Genomic DNA, 17,014 nt, shown 5'->3' on the forward strand with positions numbered 1-17,014 from the left:
CTTTAGTCCCATTCACTATTGCCTGTGCAACCTGCATAATCTCACTTCAGGAAGTTACCTTTTCCTAAGAGGAATCAAATCACAACATGAGGAATGCAGTTGTTCCTTATAGACAGGAGCAATAATTCAAGAGAATTGCAGAGACTGAGTAAGCTCTCTTACACTTGCTAATTCATATATATTCATGCAGATAATCAAATGTGTGAGATAAGGAGTGTCTATTAAGATTGGTTGAAATGAATCAAATTGAATTAACACAATAGATTGATTTTGTAAACTACAGAACAAAAACAATAACAAACATAAGTTAAAACAGCCTAGGAGGTTGGCTTGATAAAAGAACCAGTTCCTTAAAATGTCAGTTTATGAGAACTACTGCTGAAGGCTAGTCAAAAAACTGAGCTAATGGGTGATTCTATTTTCTTGGGACCTCAAAAAAGTATGTTTTATTCAAATTTAATATATAGTTACTGACTGGAAATGAGCACAAACTATTTAAAACCGATGACAAATGGACAATAATCACAGGAAAATGATTATTTGGTCAAGAAAGTGATGGATCATAGGATCAACATATATTGTAAAGGTATTAGACATTAAGTGCCATGAAATCAGTATTAGTCATCCTATTGGGTTTTTTGCAGGTTTTTTTTTTTGCCAAGCAATACAGTTAAGTGACTTGTCCAAGGTCACACAGCCAGGTAATTAATAAATGTCTGAGGCCAGATTTGAACTCAGGATCTCCTGACTCCAGGGCTGGCTCTGTATCTACTGTGCCACCTAGCTGCCCCTAGTTATCGTTTTTAAAAAAAAATCCTGTTTGATCTTTTTAAAAATATATTTACTTATTTATTATTTTTACATTTTTTTTCACTTGAGCTACATGCAAAAGGAAGTCTCAACATTTACTTCCCAAACTTTGAGTTCCAAATTCTCTCCCTTTTACCTACCCCTCCCCTCATTCAGCAAGTCAGTTACTTGGTATAGGCTAAAAATGTGTAGCCTTGAAACACATTGCTATAATAGTCATGTTTTAAAAGTAAACATAATCCCTAGCTCCCCCCATACACACAAAGAAAGAGAAACCTCAAGAAAAATAAAAAGGGGGGAAAAGGAAAAAGAGTGTGCTTCAGACTGTATTCAGATACCATCAGTTCTTTCTTTAGGATGCATAGCATTCTTTATCTATCATAAGTACATCAGAGAAATTTCTTCAATATTGTTTCCCACAGTTGCTATTGCTAGCTGCCTCCCTCCTATTCCCTCTGTCCCCGTTTATTCTATTCTCTCTAGCTCTCTCTCCTTTCACCTTGTCCCCCTCAAAAATGTGTTGCATCTAACTACCCTCTCCTATGATCTTTTCTATCACCTATACCCTCCCTTCCCTTCCTCTGTCCCCTTTCTCCCATATCTTTACTCTCCTATTTTCCTCTAGAGTAAGACAGATTTCTATACCCAATTGGGTGTGTATGTTATTTCCTCTCTGAGCCACTTCTGATGAGAATGAAGCCTCACTCACTCTCTCCCTCATACCTTTTCCCACTTTCACTCCATTGCAAAAGCTTTTCCTTGTCTCTTTTATGTTAAATAATTTACCTCAGTCTACTTCTTCTTTCCTTTTCTCCCAGTATTCCTTTCTCACCCATTAACTTTATCTTGCTTTTTTTTTAGTTTTTTGTAAGGTAATGGGGTTAAGTGGCTTGCCCAAGACCATACAGCTAGGTAATTATTAAGTGACTGAGGCTGGATTTGAACTCAAGTATGCCTGACTCCAGGGCCGGTGCTCTATCCACTGCACCACTGGCCACCCCTACTCTATCTTTTTAATATATTATAACTTCAAATTCAAATCCCTCCTGTGCCTTCTCTATATATGGTCCTTCTGACTGCCTTAATACATGAGAAGGTTGATATGAGTTATCAGTATCATCTTCTCATGCAGGAATACAAACAAGCATTGTTAAGTCCCTCATAATTTTCTTTTCCCATCTACCCTCTCTATATTTCATCTGAATGCTGTATTTGAAGATAAACTTTTCTGTTTAGTTCTGGTTGTTTCATCAGGAAAGTTTGAAAGTCCCCTATTTCACTGAATATTCATCTTTTATCCTTGAAAGAATAAGTTAAGTTTTTCTAGGTGGTTGATTCTTGGTTGTAATCCAAGCTCTTTTCCTTCTGGAACATCAAATTCCAAGTCTTACAAGACCTTAATCAATGGATTCTTTCAATTTCTATTTTATCCTTTGCCTCTAAGTTATTAGGGCAATTTTCCTGGATTATTTCTTGAAAAATTAATCTAGGCTTTTTTTTTTTGGTCAGGATTTTCAAGTAGTCCAATAAGTTTTAAATTATCTCTTTTGGATCTGTTTTCCAGGTCAATTGTTTTTCTAATGAGGTATTTCACATTTTCTTCTAATTTTTCATTCTTTTGGATTTGTTTTATTGTTTATGATTTTTCACAGTCAGTTTCCCTTGGCTCCATTCTACATTTGAAAGAATTATTTTCTTCAATGAGCTTCTGTATATTCTTTTCCATCTGGTCAGTTCTGATATTTAAGGCAGTCTTCTCCTCATTGACCTTTTGGACTACTTTTTTCATTTGACCCACACTGGTTTTAAGGTTATTTTCTTCAGTATTTCTTTTAGTAATTCCTTCACTAAGCTGCTGACTTGGTTTTCATGATTTTCCTGTATCATTCTCCTTTCTCTTCCCAATTTTTCCTCTACCTTCCTTATTTGATTTTTATAATCTTTTTTGAGCTCTATCATAGACTGAGACTAATTCATATTTTTCTTGGAGGCACTGGATACAGAAGCTTTGACTTTGTTATCTTCTTCTGAGTATGTATTTTGATCCTCCATAGGACCAAAGAAATTTTCTATGGTTAGATTGTTGTTTGCTCATTTCCCCAGCCTATGACTTGATTTTAACTCTTTGTTATGGTGGGGCTCTGCTCCCAGGGTAGAGAACATACTGTCCCAGTCTTTTGAGGGCTTTTGCAGCTGTTTTCAGGGAATCTCCTCCCACCCCTTCCCAGGACATGCAAGTTCTCAATTCCTCCAAGCTCTTATGAGGTACTCTGACTGCTCTCCTGGCCTGTCCATAGATGATCACAGGCACTCCTTTCTGCCCTGGAATCATGAGAAGGGTCCCTCCTCTACTATGGCAGTAAAGTTCCTTTTCCAGACTACAACCTGGATCTGAGTATGGGCAAAGCAACAGACCTTTCTCAGGGATAGCAGAGAGAGCTCTGCAATCTCCCCTGATCCTCTTACTGTCTTCGGGCTGAGCACTTTGGAAGCAGCTGCTGGGTGACTCCCTGATGGGTGGTTCCCCAAATCTATTCCTTGTTTCCTGGGACCAGGTCTGAGTTTAGATCTGCACTGGATTGGACTACATGCTCATTCTGGGGAAGCTGAATTTTCTTTCTGACCTTCCAAATTGTCCTTGGCAATTTATGGGCTGAGAGGTCTGGAAACTGCCCCCTTTCATAGACCCAGGTGCCCCCAGGGACCCAGGAATTCAATGAGATATTCCAGGATGCTTGGAACTGGTTTGCTCCTGCAAGGCCAAGCTGCAGAGGGCCCTTTCTAACCCCAGTGTAACATGTCTTTTCTCATGGATCTTCCAAGTTGTCCTTGGCTGGAAAATTGTTTAAATCAATCTTTTTTGTGGATTCTGACACTCTAGATTTGGTTAAAGACATTATTTCAAGATGTTTGAAGTAGTTTGGGGAGAGCTTGTAGGAGTTCCTACCTCCACTCCCCCATCTTGACTCCCCCTATTTGACTTTTAAAACCCTTCATAACCTAGTCATTTCTCACTTTTTTGGTCTTCTCATATCTTACTCTCCTCTACAAAATATGTTATCCAGGGACACTGGACTTTTTGCTTTTGTTGTTTCTTACACAAGAAAATCCATATTTCAATGCCAAGCATTTTTCACTAATTTGCAATACTCTCCATCCTTATCTCCATTTCCTGGTTTCCATCTAGAGCCAGATAAAATTTTACTTTCTACAAGAAACCCTTCCCAACTCCTCTTAAAGCTACTGCCTTCATTTTTGTGAGTGCTCTAATTTAGCCTGTATGAATCTTGTCCATATATATTTGTTTGAATGTCATCTCTACCATTAGACTGATATCTTTGAGAGATCTTTGGTTTTTGCCTTTCTTTTTATCCCCTAATACTTAACATAGTGCCTCAGCACTTAGTAGATGCTTAGTACTATTTAGTGACTTGTTGACTTAAAGCACCTAACTTTGACTTCTGTTTATACTATTATTTTAAAATGATACAAGAGAAAGAAAATTGGATTTGAAGTCAGGGAACTTAGGTTCAGATTTTAGCTCTACCTGTTTGATATCAAATCAGGTCATCACCCTTTGTGAATCTCATTTTTTTCATCTTTCAAATGAAGGGAGTGATAAAAAAAATGGGAGATTTCATCTTTCATTGAAAGGCTTTAAAGGGTTAGTTTTTAAGTACCCTTCAGATCTAAAACTATGATAAGGCAGGACAAACTTCCAGATGTCATCCAGAGCTAGATTTTACAATCCTATGAGTGATTACATTGATTGTACTTGATTAGAACAAAGTGAAAACATCCTGTTTTTGCTATATTCTTGTCATTAAAAGATTTCAATTGTTCCCTTTGAAAAGTAAAAATTCCTAGATAATGTCTGAAGCAAGGTAAATGCCTTCATCCCAGCTCTCCAGAAGCTTAAGAATGAAGATAGAAAAGAGTGATGCTCAATGAGTTATTCAAAACACATGGATAACTGAACAAGCACTTTGGAGACTGTCAGGTCTCAATCTTTTTATATGTATGACTGAAATAGTCTTTGGCTTAATGAATTGTGACTATTGTTACTTGCAGGAATCTGAGCAGATATTATTGAGACAAGGTGAATCAAAGCCACCAATAGCACTACAAATTACATATGGATCATTTTGCCTATAGCTCATTACATTGAATAAATAGATGATGACTCCCACATTAATGAATTCCATCTCCAAATTCCTGTTTAAAGGCAACAATTGCATGACTTGGAGAAGAGGAAAATTTGTTTCTTTTTTAGTTCTCATGAAATTATGAATTAAAAAATAGTTATAAGTGGGGCGGCTAGGTGGCGCAGTGGATAAAACACCGGCCCTGGAGTCAGGAGTACCTGGGTTCAAATCCAGTCTCAGACACTTAATAATTACCTAGCTGTGTGGCCTTGGGCAAGCAACTTAACCCCATTTCCCTTGCAAAAAAACCCTAAAAAAATACTATAAGTTATTGTATCCTTTTTTATTGTTTTGTTCCTTGTGTACAAGTAAACACCAACATATGTAATCTTTAGAAAATCAGTTATCTTGCAAATTGTATAAATATGTCTTTAACATCTGAGAAAGGCTCTCAAGTTTTTAATGTTTTCCAATATTCAAATATTTCAGCACCTTAAGGGATATATAGGTACTTTTTCCATCAACACTGATCAGAACTCTCCTGTGACTTTGGTGATGTACTTTAAGAGTTAACAGTCTAAAAAATATCATCTTATAGCTCAGATTCTCTGAATTTAGGTAAATTTGCCATTGCATAACAGCAATATAGTCCATCATTAGACCTGTACTTGAAGCCATTTCAGCTTATAATGTTTACTGGCTCAGATCTAATGTTTACTGGCTCAATTTTCTAGAACTTCGAATTATATCTAAGCAAGCAAAAAGAACCAGACTATACTTTTAGTAGAAGTAGTAAAAGATTGCATGGAATAGAGCAAGGGTTTAAAACCAGGGATACTCAAATGTGTTTTTAATATTTGTATAACTATATTTCAATATAACTGATTTCCTTTGTAATGTTATACATTTTATTTTTAAGTAATTAAGATCCTTATTCTCTGAAGGGGTCAAAAGGCTTTTCCTAGACCACCAAAGGGTGACCCATTACATACAAAAATGATTAAGAGTTTCTCTTGTAGAGGATAGACAGCTGGAATTGGAGTCAGTAAGTCATGAGTTAAAACTTTGCTTTTTATAGCCACCTACTACCTAGCTTTGTGAGTAAAAGCAATTCTCTTACATCCTCTGGGTTCCAGTTGTCTTGTTTGTAAATTAGAGATAATAATAGCTGCAATTATTTGATCACAGAGTTGTTAGGAAACTTTTAATGAAATCATACATGTAAAGATTTTTACAAATTTTAGAATCCCATAAAAATCAATATTTGGTGGATGAATTCCTTATATCAGAGAATTCACATGACATTCCACCCACGTATATTCAGTTTGTATGTATGTATGCATGTGGGTAGTCAATGCTATTATCTATGATTTTCTCCTTTTCTCATCTCATTTTTCTCAGTCTTCCTCCAAGTGAAATTCATCCATAAATGTAGTCTTTAAGTTTCCTAGAGCACAGGGACATTGAGCAATTTACCTAGGTTCATAAAAGTATGAACACATTTCTCTGGCTCCAAGGCTGATCTATTAACAACTATAATAATTATATTCCTTAAAGAAAAAAAAAAACTAAAAGTATTTTCTATTCTAATTCCCACCACTCCAATTCAGCTCTGATCCTATGGGGAAATGTCAGTAAGACATTTGACATTTCCATTGTCCTTATAAAATAAAATATTGGCGACTGACAGAGTCCCTGCTCTTTATTTGTATGGTTTTCAGGTACATTTTTAATTTGCCTCTCAGTTATAGCATTATCCCTGCATCTATGACTTATATCCCTTAGGACCCTCCCCAGTATCCTCTAAGCTCCTAAGATCTTGTTTAATTCTGTATGTTTTTAGGAAGTATGCTTTAGCCAAACTTCTGCCACAAAGAATAGATGATCTCATTGGCAGGCCTTTCATTTTATTCAGCAGTTCACTTTCTTAATACACAGTTGGAATTCTGTTCACTTGGCAAAACTGGTTAAAGCTTTTGGCAGCTATGAGACCATTGCTTTCCACATGATACTTGGAACCTCTCAGGTCAGTTTCTAAGTAAATTCAGTGCATGCTCCATGAATAGAAGTTTTGAGAAACATTTTCCGACAAGAGGAGGAGGAATGCATTAGGTCCAGGTAGAAAACAGAAAAGTCATTCAGGATGAGCAGAATTGATTTATGAAAGATTGTGGTAGCAGTATTTCTGATGAGAAAAGTATCATGAAGGGGACAGAAGAGAATTGATACTAATTATAGGTGCTGGCAAAGAAACGCATAATAGATTATTATCTGGACTGTTCATTCCCAATTACTTCGAGTTTGGTTATTTTCCTAGTCCTCCTTTTTCCTCACTATATATATCTCTCTATCTTCTTCCCTGACCCTCTTCATCCTCTAGCCCCTTATTTAGGAGAATTTCTTATCTTTCCTCTGTTTCTTCCTGTCTCTATGCTCATTAAATTGCTGATGTGTTTGAGATGTAGCATGATCCAGCACAGGTCTTTGAGTCAGTAATTGGGTTCCTATTCTTGCTCAAAAGCTTCCTAACTGTCTGACCATTAGGAAATCACTTAAAGTCCCAACTCAATTTTCTCATGTAAAATGTTAATGATATCTTTGTTACCTACCTTACAGTATTTTATTGAGAAAAATGCTTTATGAAAGTTAAAGTACTGCATAAATGTTAGACACTCCTATAGCTTCAGTCATGGCATCCATTCAATGACTCTCTTAATTATAATAACAACTCTATTGTCCTAAACAGTTGTCATACATTTTTCCACAGTACTGTAGACATTTCTATCAGGAGAAAATTCTGCCACCATAAGGAATTAAAACATCTTTAGCTACCCTTCCTGATTTCCCTAATTCTACTACTGATACCATTTCTCTCCTTCTCACCCAGGCTCAGTATCTGTTATCTTTTGGTCATCATTGTCTCTTGTTTCCTAATCATAATCAATAAAAAGTCCTGTTAATTCTTTCCATCTGTCTCTTTTTTTTTTTCTGCTACCATCACACTAATTCAGGTCCTTTTCCTGGGCAATTTCAGAAGCCTTGTTAATAGTTTTCTTGCCTTCAGTCTTGTCACCCTACACCTAGGCCCATATGCAACCATTAAATTAATCTTCTAATAATTGGAATAGACTCCCCTTGATTGGCCTTTATTAATCCCAGATTAATCTCAATCTGATAAAAGGTTTCCATTTCCTCAAGGTTCACCTCAGCTGACATCTTCTCCTTGAACTTTGCCCTGAAAACCTCCTATAAACCTCTCTCAGTATTAGAGTAAACTCTCCCCTTCAAATTTACCATAGCTCTTTCTGGACCAATTAAGTTTAGCACCCAGTAGATACTGCTTGACTGATTAATTCTGTCATCTAGGGCCAAACACATCAAATCTAATATCAATTCCACATGACAGTCTTCTGTCTTCACATTCATTGAATATATCTTTCCCTACAATTGGACTTGCTAAGTTTCTTGAAAGCATGTTTGTTTTGTACTCGATGAGAATTCATTTTGATCATGTTATTCCCTAAAAAAAAAAAAAAAAACTTCCATTGGCTTCCATTTAACTGAGTTTAGTATAGGAAAATACTGATGAATCAAAATAAATCAATTCATAACCATTTATGGACTGCCTACTATGTGACAAGACTCATATTAGGTGCTGTGAATGCAAAGACAAAAGTCAAACAGTCCCTACTCACAAGGAGATATTTGTATTCCCAGGGCTTAGCACAGTACTGGAAATGTCATAAATACTCAATAAATTCTTATAGACTTAGTAAGAAGGAGATGAATAGAGATACAATTGGTGATTTCACTGCAATAGGAACACCTGGGTGAAGAAACTCTTTACACTTATATAAGTTGGCACCTTCTTTGTGACTTACAGTCTTCAAATATTCAATAGAACCTGTGGGACTAAGTTGTTTACCCAGTTTCAGACGGTGAGTATCAAGCTAGGACCCCAAACTCAGGACCCAGAACTTCTGCATCTTGAGGTCAGCTATCTATTTAACCTATTTAACCAGGCTGTCCTGTAAAATGAAGGGGTTAGGCTAGCTGGCTTTGAAGTTCTTTTCCATTTTTAAATCTGTTAGCCTATAATCATGTAAATTTCCAGAAGAGTTTGAAAAATTCCACAATTTCAAGTCAATCATATCTCAAAAAAAAATCACAAAAGAACAAAAGCATTCTAATTCTTAGAAAATAATAGAAGAGGTGGTGTAGTGGATAGGGCACTGGCCCTGGAGTCAAGAGGAACCTGTGTTCAAATCTGACCTCAGACACTTAATAATTACCTAGCTGTGCAACTTTGGACATTGCCTTGCAAAAATCAAAAAAAAAAAAATGGAAAAGAATTTTTCCCCTCCTATCAACTAATTATTGATAAGTCTTTATGCAATCTGTTAATGAAAACCTAGTCCCCAGGTAACCAATTTTTAAAAAAAGGGTGTGTTATTCAAATATTAGGAATTAATAATATATCTTAATATATCTTCGGTTGATGTGATGTTTGAACTTGTGTTAGTGAATTCATCTGGATTTCTGTCTGTCTTGTCTATAAACAGAGAAAAATAATCCCTGTCTCACAGAAGGATCTTTTATAAATCAATTAGATTATAAACATCAATCTTTAGAAAGTAGCATCTTATCATAAAACAATATTGTTTGGCCCAATGGCTTCTACTAGGTTTCACCTTGGACCGTCAGAGAGAGAAAGGTCAACCTCAAACTAGAAAAATCCTATAAAAATCTTTTCTTCATGTGTTTAAGAATGCTGTGAAAATGCACAATTCAATCTCAATCTGACCATTCCATCATTGCTATTATTCAAAAGGAATTCATTTTTCATTTTAGTGTAAGACTCAATACTTATATTAAATTTGCACTAAAGTGACCATGAACAAGTTTTCAGAGTCTGCAACATTGCACATATTTGGATCAATAAACACATTTCAATTTGGAAAGTCAACAGTGAAGGACATTACCAGAAATAATTGAATAGTGAATATCTTAAATCAATGCAAACTCTATGAAAGCAGTGATATTTGAGTCATGTGAAAACATATAAGGCAGGCATTACTGGAATACTCATTTTTTTTCTCAATAGGCAACACAAATTGCTAAATGAATTAATTATGGAAATGATGTTGATTTTCTAAATTCTTTTGTAAGGAGTTGTTAAATTTAAAAAAAAAGTAAATACCACATCTTTCCATATATACTAAGATATATGTGTGTATGCTTCTGAACTTCAATACAAGTCAATTAGTCAATTAGGAAAGATAGAAGTGATTGTTGAAAAAAATGCTTTCTGCAAGCATTTTCAGGAAATAATATTTTCTTGTATTTGTCTTATCATACAAAAAACTAGTTATAGATATTCTTTGTCTCATGCTTATGAGATGATATCTACATTTACATAAATAGAAGGTGGTTGTTTGAAAGCAGGTTCTAACTCAATTAATTTTTTTCTATTTAGTATATAACTCTCTGAGTACTGTGGACAAGAGCTAAGGAGAAGGCCCTGAATATTCTTTCCCTGGAATACACAGAAGGGAAAGTCTATTCTTTTTGTTGAGTTGTGAGATGTACTACATTGGTGGAGGAGGGAAGCCATTCAAAGGTGGAGATTTAATTACTGTCTCTTCTACTGAGACCGAAATGACTATTTGATGATAAATTCACATTATTTATACTCTTCATATTTTTATTTATTTTGTTAAATATTTCTCTATTATATTTAAATCTGATTAGGGTAGTTGAATTCTTGAAGAAGACCAGGACCTCAGGGAAGTGATACTATGACAAGCACAATGAACAGATTTGAGTGAGAGGATGCTATGTTAAGTCATCAGCCTTACTTTCTCCTCCAGAGTCATCTGGGTCCAATGGCTGGATATGAATCAGGACAATTGGAGATGACCCTGAATGTGAAGCAATCAGGGTTAAGTGACTTGCTCAAGGTCACATAACTACTAAGTGACAAGTATCTGAGGCTGGTTTCAAACTCCTGTCCTCCTGACTCCAAGGTCAGTGCTCTATCCACTGCAATACCTAGCTGCCTCTAAGGTAATACTCCAGAGTGTTTCAGGCTATATGGCTTTTGATTTGTCACTTCTGATCTAGACTACTAAGAGGTTAAGAGGCCTAACTAGGCTCAAACAGCTAGAAAATATCAGTGTTACAAGTAAGATTTAAAATATGATCTTTCTGATTCTGTGTAAAACTCAATTTACCACATCACACTTCCTCTGAAATACTGATACCACTGCTATTGCTACTGCTAATTACATTTATATAACACTTGTAAGCTGCTGTACTCTATTTGATACTGTGTTATTTTTGCTCTATTAGCATCCTTCTCCAACACTTCATTGTGACAGGAAGTACCTGGACTTAAAAAAACAAATTTATTTTAAATAAAAGGAATCCTGTATTAAAATTGATCCTCTTTTCAACTAATTCTGTGTTTTCTTATTTTAGTCCATCATTTCAATTGTCTAGCAAAAGCTTTATTAAGGTCCTATCAAACTGTAAAGATTCTGAACATTGGCTCAGTAATAGACTTGGTGATTTGCTGAAGTCCTGATAGACTGAGTTTATAGCAACATCCAACTCATAAGAAGGCTGACTCTGTATATAATCTATCTACTAAAATAAAGTGGAAGTTGAGAGGAGAAAGAAGACTTTCTGTGTCTCTGAGGGCAATAGCCAGACCAATAATATTACAAGTTTCAGAATTTCAAAAACATTTGGTTTAAACTTGTACCCAAGAAAGAACAAGGAAGGATCCTGCCAAAGTATAATAAAAAGGTATTCACATGATAGAATTCATCCTTAAATTACCTACATTATTTCTTCCTTGGATAATGAAGTTTCAGGCATATGTCCTCTTTATTAAAAGTGAAATTTATATGTAAGAATTTACAAAGGAGATAAAGTAGATAAATATGTTTTTACAAAAGGTCTCATCATAAGAAACAGACTTTTAGAACTAAGGACTGCAAATGCAACCCATACTTATAGTGATTTAAATGATGAAGTCTTTTATGAATTTTTAACAGCTTTTAAAAATCCAAATATATTATATTAAATGTCTTTTTCACTTACTTTATTCCTTAACATTAATTTGTTAAATAAAATTTTATTAATAACATTAACTTTCACTTATCTATGATAAGACACATGTTTTAAATTACTGTTTCTCATAGGTATTGATATAGACATTTATAAATCTCATTTTAAAAATCTTCCATATAGAATATTATTGTTATAAATTCATTTTAGCTCATTCCAGAAACACCACTCAATAAAGTCAGAAATATACACAATAATGAAGACATTAATCTTGTGTGCCATATTTTTCCTAGCTTTTAATCTCTAAAATCTACTCTTACAGAGAACCCCCAAGGTCTATAATTTTGAATGAAGCCTAATAGAAGCAATTTTATTTTCTTCTTCTATCCTACTATACATTCACAGAATTATAGATGAGATAAAGAGACTATAAATCATCCAGTTATATATTCTGATTTACTTTTTAATCTGGTTTACCAATAGATTTAGGAGACTTATTCCCATTGGCCCTCTTCCTTTTTTTCAAAAACAATGGAAATGTTCTCTAAAGGTATACCCTCCACAGTAGAAACATATAGCTTAAAAATACATAGTATTAAAAGATCACAACTGAGGTCACACAGTTAATTAGTGGCAGAGATGGGATATGAGCCCAGATCTCCTGATTTAACACAGTGGAATGTTATACATACCCCAATAAATATAGCTAAAAGTGAACTGTGCACAGAAAAACGATGGTGAAAATGAAAGCATAGATACTTTTTATACAGCACTAGAGATGTATATCATTGAACATCAAGGCTATGAAAAGTGGGGATTGATTGAATATTCCTGATTAAAGACATCCAGCTACTTGGCATATGTGGATATTTGTTCTATATGTTATAGGTGCAAATACTTGTTGAATTGACCCTTCACTTGATCTACTTTTAATGACACCTTGGAAACCTCATTCTTCCTTTATCACACTCTCTTTAGTTTTCTTTTTAGGTTTTTTTTTTTTTTTTTTTTGCAATGCAATTGGGGTTAAGTGGTTTGTCCAAGGCCACACAGCTAGGTAATTATTAAGTGTCTGAGATCAGATTTGAACCCAGGTACTCCTGACTCCAAGGCCGGTGCTTTATCCACTACGGCACTTAGCCACCCCAACATATACATTTTCAACAAATTCCTATAAACTTTTAAAAACTGTATTCAGTTTTTATCTTAAAGTTCTTTTTTCCATCATATATGAGCATGTGATGTTAATGAATACTAACTCTTTAAGGAGGCAATTTTTAGTACCATAATTGGGGTTTTCTTAGTAAAGATACTGAAATAGTTTCCTTCTCCAGATTTCCTTCTCCAGATCATTTTACAAATTGAGGAACTAAAGCAAATAGAGTTAAGTGACTTGTCCAAAATCAGACAAGCAGTAAGTGTCTGAGGTCAAATCTGAACTCAGGAAGATGAATTAGTTTTCCTGACTCCATGTCTAGCATTTTATCCCCTATAATCCCTAATTGCCTTCTTTTCATGCATGAGCTTTCTTAGACTTAAATGGTCAATTCCTTCTAATTTCTTCATTTCCTTAAATTAATAATTATTTAATAGAAAACCCCATTTGACGTTTGGAATTTGATGGACAAGGCTTCTGAAAACACCTTTAGCCCACATATGGTAAGAAGGTGATTGATCAGGTTTGAATGGAAAGACCATATTGATGATCAGCCCATTGAGAGACAGGTTGGGATATCACATAACAGGGACTAGTGCTTTGATGATGTGCCATGGTGCCTTGATGCTATGGGAGGAATCAAAACCGCTTAAGGCTAAGAGACTCCTCCTGCAGCAGCCAGAACATTTCTAATAGTCCTATTTCTTATAAATCAGGCCCCTGGATGAAGTGATTCTGGTAAAGGCAAATAAGAATGATGCCTTGCACAACATACCCCACACTATAATAAATCTAATTGTGCAACTCACATCTCCAATCATTTGGTTGATTGATGTAGTCCTCTTCATTACCAAAGGACTACTACTAGTAGTAGTAAACAATTTAACAAATTCTGGTAACTGGCATTTGTTTTCTCTTTTGAAAAACAGAGTGGACTGCTCTAGGATGAATAGGACCAATGAACAAAATGCTTTGGTAACTTTTTTCTTAATCTGTAAATAGAACATATAGCAATAAATCAGACCTCTATTTTTCACCATGGTAAAGGATTAATTTATGTAATTCCTTCACAAAAATCCTACTGAAGAAGAGAAGATTGAAAGCTGAAACTATATTTAAATGCAAATACTTCAATCATCATAAAGCAGGGAGGGTCTTGGATGGAACCAAAATCTGTCTTGTGACTCACTGTGAAAAAGGCTATTCATAAATCCTCCCAGAGGATATAGCAGTGACCTTGGAGTCAGGAAGACCTGAGTTCGAATTCAACTTCAAAAACTTGATCCTTACAAGCTGTGTGACCTTGGGCAAGTTAATGCCATTACCCCACCAAAAAAAAGCAACAATAGCAAAACAACAAAAAACCAAAAATCTATCTTCAAAATCTGCCTTTATTAAAGCTAGTACTGTCACATTTCAATTTAAAAAACCCTCAGAAATAATCTAGACCAATTCTTTCATTGTACAGATAGACACTGAGAACTGATGTATCTAAGGTTGCACATGTAGCAAAACACAGATCCTGAATTCAAATCACAATCTTTCATTGATTCCATGCAGTCTTCAAATTCCTAAGTCATTTTACTGAAATTTGCTCAGTAAACATAGCATTTGTGTAAATGACAAAAGTTCCCACAAGGAAAGCTCCATCACACTGGAAGAAAATTCCATCAAAATTTATAAAAACCATCAATAATTCTATCTAGGGTCATAAATAAGAATAATGCAGGAAAAATCTAGGATTAAAATGGGGTAAAGTGGAAGAGAAGTCCATTTTAATTCAATTTTTTTAATCAATGAATATATTTTAAACTAAAAATTCCTTTCTCCATGAAGATTTCAGTAAAAAATGCATATATGCATGTGTGTGTATATATAGATAGATAGACAGATAGATAGATAGATAGATATGTATAAATTTATATTAAACAAGGAAGTGAATTATCTAGTTAGACAATAATATACAACAGGCAAAAACCTTCAAATCTTTTCACCTCACATGTTTAAATGCCATTCCCTGCTTTTGTGTTCCCTATCTCTTTCTTTCTATAATACAATTATATGTATTTGTATACTTTACATACATATACATGAATATAGAGACACACATATGTGTATATATACTTACACTTATACATATTTTATATATATATACACACACATATACTTTGATGTTGTGTAGTTGGGTTTGATTATTTGTGACCATATTTGAGATTTTCTTCATAAAGATACTAGAGTAGTTTCTCATTTCCTTCCTTGTCTAATTTTGCAGATGAGGAAACTGAGTCAAACATAGCTAAATGACTTGTCCAGAGTTACACAGCAAGTGTCCAAGGCAGAATTTGAACTTACCAAGGCAGGTCTTCCTGACTCCAAGCCCAATACTACCCACTTCCTAGCTGCCTGTCTCTGTCCCTCTTTCTCTTTCTTTCTATACATGCATACGTTGTCTATATGCAATATCCATGTATCTATATCTATGTCTGAATACACACACTTGTACACACATATAAAATATGCTGTGCACATCTATGTGTCTTTTGTGTGTATATACATCCATATATCTCTGTGTGTATCTTTGTGTGTTTATGTGAGTGTGAGTATGTAAAACCAACTCCCAAATGAGTAGCAAATCATGCCCTTAAAATTATGCATTTTGTAGAATGGGTTTCTCCCTGACAACTGTTTAGTCTCAGAACCATGTGCATTAGCAATAGAACTTTATCCACTCTTTATTTTACAGCTCAAACAAGCTACATTTTTTTTCATTCTTCCTCCCCTTTTCACTTAGCAGTCTCCATATAAGAAAATGCAAAGAACAGAGATACAAAGAACATGAACTTTTCTGTCTTAATAATTTACTTTTTCTGCTCTAGGGTTTAGCTAATGTTGATTTTGGAGGTTACATAAAGATTGGTTTCCAAGAGAGAAAGGAAAAACATATTCATTTAATACTACCACAAATACTTGTCACCTCAATTTATTCAGAATGTTGATTTTTATATACCACTTCTATGCTAGTACTGTGCAAGGATAATTAACTATAATTCCAAAATGTCATCCTTTTCCCCTTTATTTTTGATATCAAATTGAAAATGTAGCTACCCCAAAGGGTTAGTACTAAATATCTACTAAATGATCACTGCCAAAACAAAGCTTAGCAATAACTACAATAGATGAGTTTTTTAAATTGTCAAAATAAAAGATATGTTAAATTGTTCTTGCTAGAAGCAAATTGTGATGATTCCAGAATAACTGGAAAAATTGAGACTCATTAAAAATTTGACACTGAAACCAAAGCTAGTTGAAAATTTGATGAGATCTTGAATATAACTGAACCACCAAATCTAGTGGTAATAAAGAATAGTTTAAGAGATATATGTAACATACCCTGACTTCAGACCACATAATGCAGATAGTTTTCAATAGATCAAGGCATCTGAAGACTTCTCAGCAGCCAGATGGTCTTCATGACTTATCCATGCCTAAAAATATTTATGAATGGTCACCAATCCTTAGGTGGTAAGCCTTGTGTACTTAGTTCACCACTTCCATAATTGTAGCTTTTCCAGAATGACAGAAGCTGCCAAAATTCATGTTCTGGTGGCTTAGTCTTAGAGGAGCCAAGGTTTCCTCACCATAGCAATAAGGCATCAAGGGATGCCTTTAATGTAACTATAATGGGATATCATTTTTCCCCTGCCAAGTGTTTAAATAAAGCAACCATTAAAATTAATTTTTAATGACAAAAAATTTAAAATACTAAGTACAGATTTAGACCTCTTTTGTATTTAGTTAGAATAGTTCTGAAGTTAAAGTGTGGAAGGAT

The 17,014-nt window shown here is 34.7% G+C and overlaps 1 protein-coding gene across 10 annotated transcripts in view; it reads right to left on the bottom strand.

Annotated features, from left to right (window-relative positions):
• The window catches only part of CHRM3 (cholinergic receptor muscarinic 3), a 658,611-nt gene that overhangs the window by 53,071 nt on the left and 588,526 nt on the right, over positions 1-17,014 (bottom strand). Inside the window, exon 6 of one of the 10 annotated variants that reach the window (XM_074222924.1) lies at positions 1-64. The exons of 8 other annotated variants lie outside the window; for them this stretch is intronic. The gene's annotated coding sequence lies outside the window, so the exon portion shown is untranslated. One more of the 10 variants, XM_074222930.1, reaches the window with a different exon arrangement.

This window comes from Macrotis lagotis, chromosome 2, assembly GCF_037893015.1.
Source record: "Macrotis lagotis isolate mMagLag1 chromosome 2, bilby.v1.9.chrom.fasta, whole genome shotgun sequence".
Taxonomy (NCBI): Eukaryota; Metazoa; Chordata; class Mammalia; order Peramelemorphia; family Peramelidae; genus Macrotis; species Macrotis lagotis.